The sequence below is a fragment of the Sparus aurata genome, chromosome 13, assembly GCF_900880675.1.
Source record: "Sparus aurata chromosome 13, fSpaAur1.1, whole genome shotgun sequence".
Lineage (NCBI taxonomy): Eukaryota > Metazoa > Chordata > Actinopteri > Spariformes > Sparidae > Sparus > Sparus aurata.
Window position 1 is genome coordinate 30,374,500 of NC_044199.1, and position 15,028 is coordinate 30,389,527.

General features: G+C 39.5%; 1 protein-coding gene across 1 annotated transcript in view; it reads left to right on the plus strand.

The window, feature by feature from the left end:
* Positions 1-10,608, plus strand: part of LOC115593610 (histone H4) — a 68,000-nt gene extending 57,392 nt beyond the window's left edge. Inside the window, exon 4 of the mRNA XM_030437198.1 lies at positions 9,576-10,608. The gene's annotated coding sequence lies outside the window, so the exon portion shown is untranslated. The remainder of the gene's footprint in view (positions 1-9,575) is intronic.
* Positions 10,609-15,028: the final 4,420 nt, after the last annotated feature.

A 15,028-nucleotide genomic window follows, 5' to 3' on the forward strand; every position in this document is an offset into this window, starting at 1 on the left:
TTGGACCAAACCTCCCCCTGGTTTTACATCAGCTCCGGGACTGAATTTTTCATCCCCTTATCCAAGTGTTTTTTGTGCCAAAACCTAACCAGACCGCAAGCACAGTGTTGTCAAAACATAATACTGTAAATTTAACCTAAAGAAACATAAAGTTGCGACATATCCAGGAGTGGCAGAAACATTTCCAGCGTTTGAACTGTTTCGAAATATTTATATCGTTAAGAAAATGACATCCATAATTTGACAGCCTACCTTACGTCATTCATGCTCATGCGACCCCCATCAAGCTGAAACAACCATTAAGTCCTTTTCTTTAACTTTTCATCGACAGTATTTGACCCGGGTATGATGTCAGCACTGTCGCAGGGTCTGTCGGGGGAACCGGGGGGTCCGCTGGCACCAGCAGGGCTTAGCCCAGATTGACCCTGAGCCTCTCATCTCTCTTTTCCCACAGGACGACTGACCTGGCCAGCCACAAACCACTCATGGTCAGATTTATGTTCCGGCCTCGAAATTACACCCAAGAATTCAGCAGTCATCTCTGTCTTAGGCGTAATTTAGAGTAGTTATCATTATCTTTAAAGTATCTTAACAGTAATCAGTGACAGTTTATATGTGAGATTATCAGAGTAAAACATTCAGAACCTCAACAAGTTCTTTGGAAAAATCCTCCTCTACATGTGTGGCAGCATAAAAAGCTTTTAAGGAATAAACAGAAGGTCAAAACAAAAGGATGCCACATAAACCAGTCATATGTCCACGTATGGAAGATTAGTTTATGGAGAACAATAAATCCAGATTTTCTTTTAGCTAAATGCTAGTGGATGAGGCGACAAGGCTGCCAAGCTGTTGACTATGGTTTGAATCTAGCATTTATAAGAGTGACATCATTGGATGTTTTTAGGGAGACCTCAGGACATCTCCAGCCGTGTTTGCAGCAACCAAAACAAGTATTTTAAGCTGAAACGTGATATTTTCCTAACCCTAACCGAGTAGTTTGTGTGCCTTAACCTAACCTGAACAAAAGCACAGCGCTGTGACAAAGGAGAAATAGAAAATTCTACCTGATGATGCAGAAAAGTAAAGTTCAGACTCATCTGAGGTTTCATGTTTTGGCTTAATAAACCTGGTTTCGTCGCTATAAGCATGGCTGGAAAACAACCCCGACATCTCATTAGAAATATCCAGTAAGTTTCTCGTGTGCTAATGTTGAAACGCCTTCTCGTTTAGCTGTCACGCCATCGTCAACCCCTCCACAGCTCATATACATGTAATGTGAAAGTTACTGTAGAAATGATGATGATGCTGGAATTTAATTGTGGTGACCGAGCTGGTTCATGTCACTTAATTAATAAATAAAATAAAATTTGGACATTTCTTTCATTCTCAGTGGAAAATTTATTATCAGATACATTTGATTTGTTAATATTTCTTTTGGGAAATGAATATTTATAACCTAACATTTTCGCGTGGTGTTGCTGTTGGCGCCGCTGTTAAAAACATGGCTACCGTTAGCAGCCTGGCTACTATCCAAAGCAAAAAGCAAGCACAAGAATCTCAGTTTGATCTAGAAACCCTGATCTCAGTCCTATAAAAAACAAGTTGTTCATGAGTAAGCAGGTCGGTAGGTTTTGTTACTTACTGAATGCCGGTTTTGAGGCGTCTCAAGTCCCGGTGGGAAGAGGAAACACGTGTCAACGGGGGAACAGACTTTGACACAACACCGGATCGCTCACCATCCAGTGAATGCCTGTCCGTTCTCTCTTGTTTTACCTCGGTTCCTATCAGTCTCCTTTGTTGTTATTTTTTCTTTTACACAGTTATGTCAGTCGTTCCACTGAAAAATGCCTCTTTCTGTTTTGGTTATGCAATTGCAGACAGGATTTCTTTGTGCCGTAATTTGTCCTTCGTTTTACCAGGAAAAATCCAGCCCGGTGGCAGAAAGATCACCACAATGAAAGCGAGGTTCATCAGGAACCAATCTATACAAGGATCGGGTCATTTTTCTCCAGAGAACGCAACATTTTCTATTTTTACAGGAACACGTCTTAAAATATTGCATTTTCCACTGAGAAATAAAATCTGCCTTATTGATGGTCACATGGGCAGAATTAAAAACAATCTAAAGCCATTACTGTGAAATTAATACATTTTATGTTGTCGACTAGGGTAGCTATTTAACTTCTCTCAGTTTTTTTATAAATTAAACTAAACACAGGTTACATTTTCAGTCAGCCAATACTCCACATTTCTGGCAGCGGCACACATACACAGTAAGTAGTCTGAACCCACAAATATCAGAACTTCCCCAATTATAATTTAACCTACATTTTCCTTAAAAGGTGTCTCCTCTCAGCTACAGAGCCTGTAACTCACTAATACATTATCTTTGTGGCTCACAGGCCCACAGAAGGAGCCTAAAGGTGTGAAAAAGTACCAGGGGAAAGTCCGCTCGCTGCCGCCTCGCCCTGCGATGGCATCCCACGCTGATAGTGTAAAGGTCATTCCATCAGCCAACAACAGGATATGGTTATGATAAGCATCCAATCAGAGCTCACGTAGCCGTGATAAGCATCCAATCTGAGTCTGAGAGCTTGTCGCTGCATTCCACAGGCTGATCCGACACCATCATGAGGCCTGAGCTGAGGGGCTATTTTAGGGCCTTTACAGATAGGAGGGAACACAGCGGAGACAAACTGCTGCTTCTGCTGCACTCGGGACAGCGACACGTCACTGTAACCCTCTCTGATTTTATGGTTAAAGACCAGATTACGTGACAGTGCTTGCAAATGCTAAACCTTCATTAATTAATTTTGCATCATGCATCAGAACACAGTCATGCCTGCAAATGAAGGTCCGGTGTTCATCAGCATCGTAGAAAAATCATCCGGCTCTTTAGCTGCTAAACTCGCTCGTCTGTCCGGCTGCTCAGACTCGCCCCCAAAAAACGCCAAGGCCCCTGATAATCATTTTAGTTATTTATTTATAATTAGTTAGTGTACATCAATAAATATAGATCATATACATCACATACCGAAAACACTACGTTTTAATAAAGCAGCAAAAAAAAAATTACTGATTTATTTTGTTGTCATGAAGACTGTTTGCATGCAAAATAAAATCTGCTCATCATTGCGAATATTGAGTTGAACTTTACAGACTTACGCTTGTCAAAACATGTTCAAACAGGAAAGGGTCTTCTTCAAACTGTTGCCAGAAAGTGGAGAGCACACCACGGCCCAAAACATTTAATGACGTTGCATTAAGATTTATTTTAATTGTTAAACGGTGGCCCAAACCATTAGATACTGACCCAGAGACTGAGCAAGGCACGTGGCCAGAGGGCCACCCTCCTCTACCTTACAGTGAAGAAACTTCGAGGAAAGATTTACATTGTCATCATCCAATAATTTAAGGGTTTGCGTCTCTGTTTCCAAAACTCTGTTAAAACAATGTTAACCTTTGCTGGAGATTAAGACTTGAGAGGATGGTCTTCATATTGATCCTGTGAGCAGAACCAGGTGTAATATGCTCTGTTTGTCAGCCAGAGATTGAAACAGAGCAAAGCAGATTTGCCTTCCTCCTGTCTTTGAGGACACCCTGGGCTTCCTGTCTCTCTCTACCTGTAGCAGGTAACATCAGTCAGTGGACGGACACGTCTCCTCACAGCACCGGGCAGTGAAAACATTTTGAATCCTGGGTGGCCCCGGCGGGGAAACGAAGCCCTCGCCCTGGTGTTTAACTCCGCTTCCTAACTGCACCTCTCCCAATGCTCCTTCCAGGTAAAACTAATGGGGGCGACTCCACATCTGTGGCCCATTCACCGTTTTAATGAGCAGGAGAGCGAGGTGGAGAGAGAGCCGAGTATGAATGGACAAGCAGGGACTTTAACTAGCTGCCTCCGCCATTAAGAGCCGGTGGGGCAATTATGTTACCGAGCACAATGACCTCCAGAGTGTTTCTATACAAAAAAAAAAAACCTTCACACAGATGAATTTCCTCTTTTTCATATTACATAATTAAAGGATTGATAAGTTGACCAACATTTAGGAAGCACACTTTATTATATTAATGTGTGCAAGGACGCTAAACTGGTGATAATATCTTAACTTTCCACTCAGTGTCCTTAATTTAATCCACTTTATTTCAAAATTGTAAGAGAAAAACAAATAACAATATGATATTTACACTGCAGACAGCATTTCAACTCACAGCACCGTGTTTACATCTGAACAAATGTGATATTAGATCATATTCTCAATGATTTGTTTCCCTCAGTCCCACATATGGTATCTTTGCGAGCTTTAGTATCTCTACTAGAATTTAAAATTCTGCTTCCTGGGATTAAAGAGCGTTTGGTTGCACAGCAGGAGTTGGTACCACACGTCACAGCTGTATAGTCTGGATTCTCTGTATGTTAAACAACGTTCTGCTCACTTCTTCAACACACTAGTTGACAAAACGGGTGAAAGAGTTAAAACTACATCTTCACTGCAAACGTTCATATTAACGAACAAATGTGATGCACGCATTTATCCAAAGATCAAAGACAATCTGCCTTGAGTTCCAACTGTAGAAAATATTAATAATTATTAAAATTGGATTGCTCCTGTTCTCATCAAAGTAGAAACTACCACCATCTTCAGGTGGGACAAAATATCAATACGGCAATATATCATTTCACTTTCTTTTGCCCCTCGATTACCAATCAACTGGTGCCACACATCAATATTTGCCTGACAATTTGACTCACCAGTCTCGACTTCATGACACCTCATGGTGTAAACTTCAGCTGTATCCTTACTTTAAACATTTTATCATTTTATTATGTGGACGTTGACAAGTTGCAGTCGAGTTATAAAACTCTCTGCCCTTTATTAGACATAAAATCTCAGTTAGTGTCAGATTCTGTGGAACTGACTCCAGTCAGAAAGATATTGTGATGTATTATCAGATTATTGTCTTGCAGTCAGGGCTGTGGACTGGATTTTACAAATACTGATGCCACCATCCTCCTGAACAATGTGGCCAGAAACCATAAATTAAGTCTCACTTCTTCAAATATTTGGATATTTTTTTAAATTATCATTATTATTGTTAGTATTTATTCCGTTAATTGTCTAGTTTTATTTGTTTGTACATTTTATTCCCCGACATGTCTCTGCCCTGCAAAAAGTCATGTCTTCTCCAAACAACAGAAAAAAATGCTTATATCATTGTGACAATGCATTCACAGATAAAACAGTGTTTTTTATTATCATTATTCAGACAAAGACCTAAACACACCAACTCTGCTCATGCCAGCAAGAATATCAAGATGGGGAAATGTTCCCTTATTTGTTTATCTACTGAGCTAAATCTCGTCAGATTTAATGCATTGTGTCGAAAAAAACGCCAGAATCATTCTGTAAAACACCCCTCAGTGTATGCAAACTCCCTCCAGGTTTCTAAAATACCCACATTTCCAGAAAGAGCCACAGAGGACATCAGTGCCCTCAGTGGCAGCTACTGCCGTGTTGCAATGTATTGATTATCCCGGGACACAGGAAAAAGAAACATGACTGTAGTCGTTCATTTAGACTTTTATAGAGACGTGAAGGCAGATAGAAATGGTGCCAGGCTGCCTGCGTTTTCCTGGGAGACTTCGTGCCGGTGGCAGACAGCATACGTTTACACGGAACCGACCTAAACTCTGACGGTGTCATAATTCTGTGACAGCTACATTGTGGAAGTAACATTCACTTTGTAATAATTCGTCAAAGCAAAAAAAAACATTTCTATGGCATGGTTAAGATAAATTAAGATGAAAATGAGGAGCTTGGATGGTAAAAGAATAGCAAAACAGATACATCAACAACAAGTCCGACCCTAACTTATGGAAGTTCTTCCCTTTCAGCGTTTTAACACTTATTACTCACTCTGTGAAACACTGAGTGGAGTGTTGCAGCCTCTCGTGTTAAAATGCTTTTAGAGAAGTGGGTCCCTGAACCGTCTCCACCTCTGGATTTCTCAGGGTCAAACCTTTATGTCGATGTTTTGACTGTCAGCCGCTCTAAAGCCTCTGGGCTCGTCTGACACAGAGCAGCCACCCTCTGTTAAATCTGCTGCTGTGAAATCATTAGAGCCCGGCCTGCCGGTGGTCCAGAGACCAGGACCCAACTGTGTGTGTGTGTGTGTGTGTGTGTGTGTGTGTGTGTGTGTGTGTGGAGGGGGGAGGCTGGGTTAGATATTTCTGACCAGTGTAAGAATAAAGACAGGATCAACATCGACAGAGGCTTGTAGATGCCGAATTACCTTTTAACTGACGTGCAGTAAGGCTACGGCGAAGAGCATGCAGCTACGGACAGCCTGCGCCGTAGGTACGGCATAGATTCAATGCAGGAAGCATAAATCAAGCTTAAGTTTGAGGCTGTAGTTACCCCTCTAGCATCACTTCTTGAAGCGTGGTGGGGGCGTACTGATGAGTCACACTGGACTTTGGCCATTACGTCACTTAAGATGCTTTATGTAAGTAGTAGTAGTTATTTTGACCCAGAGTCTTTTCTTAAACCTGTGTTAAGTGTTAATCATAGTATCTGAACTTAGGGTCAGCAAGCTTTATTTTGGAAGTGTAACCACATGGTGAATATCACCTATTATTGCTAAATTGACCACAGAGCCGTTCATGGGGAAAAGTTTTTATGCTGTCATTGTTCCATGATTTTTTTTCCTGCGTATCACCGATCGTGATCTTGACTCAGTCGTGATCTTTGTATTAATTAAAGCAATTTAAGTAAATCGACATCGAGCAACAGCAGTCTTCTCTCAGTTTAATAGAAATTGAATATCTTTCTGATTTTATGCAATAGAAAAAATAAGCGATATGCGGACGTCACCTTTTGCCCTCTGACATTTTGTACTCTTAATATTAACAGATTTTTTGTTTAATCTTGACTCGTCCCCCTTTCACTGAATGCTACTCTGCACTTTTTCTACAGTATATCATCAGTTACTACTGATTTTAATACTCTGCATAGTTATTATCATTATGATTTTTACTGTGGTGACTTGATTACTGCGATTTTCTGAACAACTTTTTTTTGTAATTTGCTTTGCAGAATCACAGTACTATAGGCTACTATTACTATAGATTTCAGTGTAAAAAAAAAAAACAAAAACACCTGTGATTTAAACACTGTGACCTCTTTTTTCTCTTTCATTTCCTGCTGATGACATTTAAGTTACAATTTTATTTTCACCAAACAAATTACTGCTGCTGCTGAAAAGTAAAAGCAGAACGCATTTTTTTTCCAAAGAGCTGTCAAACTACCAGCGAGTGTAAAAAAAACTGTCACGGACAGTTTGAATTAGTGCCGTGTCTAAACAGCTGACATTAAATTTACGTAAAAAAGTTCCTGATCATTAAACCCAGTGTCCAAATGATCAGATAAACAAAAACAGTTTTAAAGGTTGTTGCAGAAAGTGTCGGACTTTATGTCAGTTTACGTCTCTGCCACCTCTCGGCTCCACATTCCAGCCGTCCTGCTCTTATCTTTATTGGCTGAGGACGGGCGGAATTGCTGCAGTTAGACGACGGTTTGTGGAGCTTTGACAGGCAGATGACCAGAGAGACCAGAGAGCAGACGTTCGTGGAGACGACGACCACTTATCAACAGGGATAAAATATGGAAGAAGAGAAGAAAGCAGCTTCTGATGTGGTGGAGAATTTTCTGTGTCCGGACAGAAAGTGAGAGATAACTGGAAACTAAAACTGTTGTGAAGTGACAGCAGTAAAAGTAAATGATCTGGTAAAGCTTCCAACTTACAAAGAAATAAACTGACTCGTCTTTAGACTCAAGTCGTAGCTGAAGATGAATCATCTCAGATTCAGAGCCTGATTTGTAGAAAGAAAACAAAAATTTAGCTTAAATCAACCTGAAGGAACAGCCCAACAGTCTCCTTTAATCCAATCAAAAGCCTGATCCAATATCAAACTCTATATTTAAACCACTCATAACTATCATTTACAAAGTTTGGAAAAAAAGCTGCTGAGGGTAACTGTGGTTTTCTCTCCCCACATGTCTGGATCTGAACCAAAATCCGTCATATCCATTTGGATATACTTCTCAAACTATGAAAGATATGTTAAAACCGTTAGAATATCCATTATCTTAGCTGCACACTGGTGGTAATTACAGGTTTCTCTCCTCAGATGTTAGCGGGTGAAAATAGATTCCACTTCTATGAAAACATATTTAAATCCACATTGTGCAAATTGAAATTTCGGATCCAAATCCAATTCAAGTCGTACTCACCGTTATTGATATCAGCCACCTAAATACGTCTGTTTTTCTTCAAAATCCAAGACATTTAACCATTTAACATCACATCCATGGCCATGCTCTACACCTAATTAACAATGTGTTTAAAAAAAAAAAAAAACTTCAAAAATCAATGTCTTCAAATGTTCATTACAAAATCTGTGCCTCCCTTCTTCCTGTAAAACACAATGTCTGTGTACTAACTGATTTCAGCCCATAGCTCATTTAATCTCACAGTGAACATGGCTAACAGGTTGCCAAGAGACACACTTGGCAACAAAACCACCATGGCACTGTATTAGTAATGCCTTTTCAAATGAATGTGCGATCTAGGGGCTTCTGGAGACTTGGATTACGCCAGACGTGCTGCATGGAGTCATTTTGTGTTTTTTGGGGGGGGGTATCTCACGGAGTGGAGGAGTAGCCCACCCTTCAGACTTTAGCCTTTAGCCAAGAGACACGGCAGTGAAGAGCGACTCTGGAGTAGGAGTATAACCCAAGAAGAGCAGCAGCCGGCCGGTCAGGAGGGACTGCAACAGTCGAAGAGGTTGGTGTGTTTACTGGGGAAAGTACAGGTCACAATCCCAGGTGATAGTACAGCCACTAATCAACAGAGAAGAAGCCTGAAAAAATGCGACATTACCAAGCGGATGCTGCTACCCATTTTAAAACAAGTCCCCATCTCCCTCAGTTGTTTAGGAAAATTCTGCAATGCTGTTTTGCTGTGAAGCTCCAGAAATGTTTTGTGTCCGACACTTCACCTGACTTTCAGTCAGCAAAGGGGGTGAGGAGAAAATGACGAAATGGTCAGTTTTTGCTGAGCTGTTCCCTTGAAATTGAATTATTTTGCTCCACTTGAGGACACTGAGTGGGGTTAAGTCTCCCATCAGGCACCGGGCCATGTCATGACCCAGTTTGCCCACATTTCCCAGAATGAGGCGGAGCAGGCATGTCTAATTTAACCCAGTGGGTTTAATCAGCTTTGCGTGTCGCAGTCAATGCACACCAGAGGTGGATATATATACTGTAGGAGCCCCTGTATGATAAACAGTCGGGGCTGAGCGTGCTCGGCAGCGTCTTCCGTGCTGAGCGCGCTCGGCTTTGAATCAGGGCGAATATTTGTTTGGAAATGTAGAGTCGAGGGTAAGCACTCTGAAGAGGAGGGAAGCAGTGTCTATTGAAAAATCTACATGATGACACAAACAATTATGAGGAGAATTCATAACACGGCCAAGATGGCTCCCTATGACCTATTTTGGATGTTTCCCCTGGCAGAGCAGCGAGAGGGGAGAGAGAGAGAGAGAGATGACTGCAGGCGATTGGGGTTGAAAGCAAACTATGAAGAGACTATTACTGCTGCCCAGGTCTTTCAGCACCTCCAGCGATAGCAAGGAGAGAGAAAAAAGAAGGAGATCAAAAAGAGGAACGGTTCTGGTTAAAGGAAGAGAAAGAATGGAGAGAGAAGGAGCAGAAGTGGAGGAGAAAGTGACGGAGAGAAAGAGTAAGAGGGGGATGTGACCAGGGTTGTATTTCATCTCTGTGTAGTGGACGTCTTAATCAACAGTGTCAGGTTTTCTTTCTGGTGTTTTTCATGCTGACAACATGTGAGTGGCAAACCGGACAGAGAGGAGGATGTGCCCTCACCAGCCTGCAGGAAAATATGTAAATAATACCAGTAATATTATTGTTTTATGCAGCCACTCGTGATGAATTAAACCCGTTTGTGTTTGGACTTGTTATTAACCCGGCCGTCACTTGGAGCTGCAGTAGACGGTGCTAAACATACAGACAGACCAGCGCTTGCTCACGTTTGAGCATCTTTTTGTGACATTTTAAAGATGCGTCAATTCACAAAAATAACATTTAAAAAGTCGCAATCACGTTAACAAATCTTCTGTTGTTGTCTCCTTTTTATTAGAATACCAAAACGTATTTAAATTCAGCTGTGGGATTACAGAGGTTTTAGGTACCCAGCTTGTAAAAATCTGATTATTAAAGAGTATTACAGGAATATTGTATTTAGTGGTTGGAACCAGGGGCATAAGAGTAAAATATGAGTTATATATATGTCAAATAAATGTTCTGTATTTGCTATCTCTACTGCCAAAAGGGCAAATGTTAAATATATCCAGTTATTGATCCAAAACCAAAATACCTAAAACAAAACAATCGGAACTGAAGTGCACTTGCGTACATCACAAATGTCTTTGTTCTCCACAACTGCTAAAATACTGTTTATTAAGTATATCCTCACCCAAGTGTTTATGGAGTTTGAATATTAAAGATTGAATTAGTGCCAAAGTCTGCACAACAGTGTTATTTTTCAGTTTTTTTCTCTCCTGTAAAGTTGATCAGACCTTACTAACAGACCTCTGGTTCTCATCACTCGATATCTAAGTGGTACAAAAGGAAAAAGACACAATAAGTTCAGCAGAACCAGAGGTATTTGGCAATAAAGGGACACTGTAAGTCCCTCTATGGATGTGGTAATACTGCATGCAGCCTTGAGGTTTTCAGATCTTTACTTATTATTTTGTATTTACATTTTCAGTCATTTGAAAAGTTGCAACAAATCTTTACTAAGAACTTCTTTGTCTTCATCTTGGTTGGATCTTTTTCTTTTTTATGTTACTGCATCGTCCTGTGTTTTGTCTCTCCTCATGTAATTGATAAAGTGACGGATGATTGTTTTTGTCTATGTTTTCATTAGACAGATAAAGACAAAAAAATTATAATATGAGATGAAATCATCCTGATGTTGTACCCATGATCGCTTCATTTAATTTTTGAAATCTTATTGTAGTTGTTGAGTTTGCTGATGTTGTTGTGTAGTTATTAAATATATTGTCTATAACTGTATGAAATGAAATGTTGTTTTCTTGACAGAGCCTCTTGTCCATATCCTTACCAGGGACTACACATGTAAATTAGCTTAACTCCGGTATAGCTAAGAGGCCGGACACAGTTCCAGTCAAGTAAACATCTAAATAAATCCAAAGGATAGAGTGTGTTTATTCCCAACATGGTCCCAAGATGTTACAAGACAAAGGAAACACAAAGAAACACCAGGCATTCATCATAAAAAACTAAACAACACTAAAATCCAAAAATACATCACCACAATTTATCTCCACATCAAAAAGGACCAGCTAAAGTGATGACGTCATTCCAAATGTCATTATAAATCTTTTACGCTGTTCTTTCCTAAGCCGCTCTGATATCTAACATCTTTAACAACATGGCACCGGACTAAAAGAAAGAACTTATTGCTGCATTTTTACTCGAGGGGCTTCACATGAAAACACCCCGTTGTGCTGCGGTGGACGATTGTTAACTAAGAGCACAAGTATTGATCCTGTGAAGCACTTTATTCTAAAAAATGCTACACAAATAAAGGCTGTTCCAATATTTACACAACCCTGCAGTCCTGCCTTGTTACTGAAGTCACGCTCTGTGCTGTGCTCATTATTGCATATGGTTCCCTCCCTGTGAAATTAATGATGCATTAAAGTGAAAGCAGCGTTTGATGGTTGCAGCTGCTGCAGATGGAGGAACTGCTGCAATCCTGAGGTGTCTCCCCTCCACTGTTTGAAAATGCTGATTGGTCCCCCATTTATTTTGAAAAGGTTTTTAGGGAGAGTTTTGTTGACATATTGCTATTTTCCTGAACTGCAGCTTTTTTATTTTTCCCAACCCACAATAACTTCAAATACAAGCCTGTTTTGCTCCAGTGTTCACAAATACAAACGTCACCATGTGGTCTTGAAATACATCGAAAACTAATGCTGGCTAATCTTGTACCAAGAGTTCTGTCTCTGTTTACAGGCCCGTAAAAAACAACGTTGCATAGGGCAACTTTGAAAGCGCAATTTGTTCCGAACAGCTCGCGCCAAAAAAAGTTGGATTAAATTAATTTTGCACTGCTGTAATGCAATTTGTTCCCCTGCTCCAATTATCGACTCTGACATCTTGTGATCCCACATTGCACTGCCTTAAAGATAATTTTATATGACGTTATTCATCATATTGTATATATTTACATCATATCTCATTCGTCTGACCCTCGTGTCCCCACCACTCTCCACACAGAGTAACATACTTGTTTTAATCATGACCTCTTTTTTTTTTGTTTGTTTTTTTTTATTTTATCGCCATTGATTTACATTAAAAGTAAATAACATAAAATAAATCACCTTGAGATTGAGCTTCAGTTGCCATATAGATGAAATAACACACTACATTTATACCTGCAGTGACTACACATAAAAACAAAAAAATAGAATTAAACAAAATTTAAAAAAAAGATCAAATCAAATTGATGCCTCACCAAGGTGTCCATCTCGTGTTCAAGGTGGACACTTTTAGTTGTAGCTGGGCGAACACGTGCTCCATCATTTCTGTCTTGTTATTTTTTTTTATTTTTTTTTTCTTGAAATCATCAACAAGATATGCAGTTTATTACATTGTTCAGTGGTTAACAGCGGGTCGAGTAATACTTCCAACCAGGGCCGCAGCTACCACTGAGGACATGTCCTCCGTATTTATTTTTTCTGGGTCTAGATATCTTTATCAAGATTTATGCACACATATATATACACATATATACATACATAATATCTTGTCTTATCATTAAAATAAACAATTATATATAATAAAAAATTGCCAATGTATGTTAATAAACATTTTAGTTAATAGATATAAATGCTTAATAAACTTTTTATTGCCAATTGTTTATGAGGAAGTTGGTAAATGTCTGTGTAGTTCATTTATAAACATTATCTGGATGAGTTGCAACTGATGTTTTAATCTTTGCAATTGATTCATGAAGCATGTCATTGTTTCCTAACAGTTAAATTACTTAACTAATGAATTATTGATTTACCATATATTAATGACGGTTTTTATAAAGTCAATGAATTAGTTTTAGCAAGGAAATAAGTTCAATACATTGAAGTCAAAATTGGCCAAATGTGTTACTCTTCTTCTTCTTCTTCTTCTTCTTCTGTGGGAATTTGTGTCGAATATTAATCTATTTGCTGCAGCATATTATTTCCTAAGTGATTATCAGTGCAGAGAAACGCACAGAGTTATATTACAGTCTTTAAAAGGTTCTGGATGGATGGGTGACGGTGGGGGGGGGGCAGGACCTCAGTATGTCTAAGATCCTGGCTACGGCCCTGCTTCCGACTGCAGGTCCAGAAGTTTTCTCCCTCTCTCCTCTTAATGTTTATCCAAAAATATGTGTGTGTGTTTGGTTTTTTTTTTGTTTTTTTTTTACTGATAAATCTGAATCTGCAAAAGAAACTCACAACTGCAGGCTTGTAGAGAAGAACATGTCGAACAAATGCTAATTGGTTTATGCAATTTATGGCTGTGTGCTTGTATACTTCAAATATAGCCGTGTCATAGGCAGTATTTGGCGTTTTGGTAGTAATTGGAGATAAGAGAAAATAATGGAAATATTAAAATAATGTCACAAGCATCAAGAAAAGAAAAAAAAAACAAAACAATACCAGTAACTACATCGCTGTTTTACAGAAATATGTCGTCTCCAGGGAAGCAAGAAGAACTGTGCGCAAAGGTGAATATCTCGTGCGTATTTCCCGTGCAGACTGGTGCACATGCGGGACATAAAGTTGTGACTGATGGTTATTTATTGTAACGCGGCTGGACGGTGAGATGTGCCGCACACCGCCGTCCTGTAAACAGAGAACAGGCCAGCAGAGCTTTTTATGGAATACATGTAACCGTGCAGCGAGGTGACACCTCCTGATTTATGGCTGTATTTAGATAAGACGCGGCCCGTAAATGGTTTCTAAATAGCGTCAAGGTCATGTAATGTAATGGGATAATGTTTTTAGGCGATGGAGATAAGATGATATGTTTAGTGTGTGAGGAGCTGTGGGGAATAAAGGCGCAGATAAAGGCGCTGCATGCGGGCCTTTTTTTTTTTTTTTCCTCTTCTTTTCTTTGCCTTATACTGCTGAGGTATGATGACAACAGGCCGCGGACTGTGTGTCCCGAAATAATTCATCAGGCTTCATTTACACTTTCCAGAGCGCTCTGACGTGTACCTGCTGTTTTCACTGGAAGGGGAGACTCTGATAATGTGCGTTACGCGTTTCAGAAAATATGAAAAATCTTAGAACATCTTGACAAGCATCAGCTGGAAAGAAAAACAGTGAAATAATTCCATATTTCCAGAGTATATTTAAAGCATGACGCACCACATTGAAGCAGGATGGAAGTTTAATTTGATAAACTGTCATGTTTTCAATTTTAACAAACGTTCCCCTTTCCCTTATTTGTTCATCCTTAAAAAAAATAAAAGCATACTAAATTAGACACTTTATCTAAAACATGTTAAGTTTGTTTCAAAAGCAGGAGAACAAATCTCAATATGCGCACTTTCATATTAAAGGTGTCTTTGAGTGTTTAGCAAACACATCTTAAAATCCATGTGCGCACCCCACAAAAAAAAAACAAAAACAAAAAAAAGCCAGTGCAATTCCTGATGTTAATCCCTGCTGTCTTCACAAAGCTTGATTTCATACATGAGCTGACAAATTAAGTAACACAAGTAATTATATTCACCACTGAATTACAAAACTCACACCTCATTAACAGCCTTTGCCAAAGAGGCGGTGCGTAAATTCTGTGCGTAAAATCTCCCCAAAACAAACAAACAAAAAAAGAGTACAAAAAACTGCCAAAAAATATATTTTTTA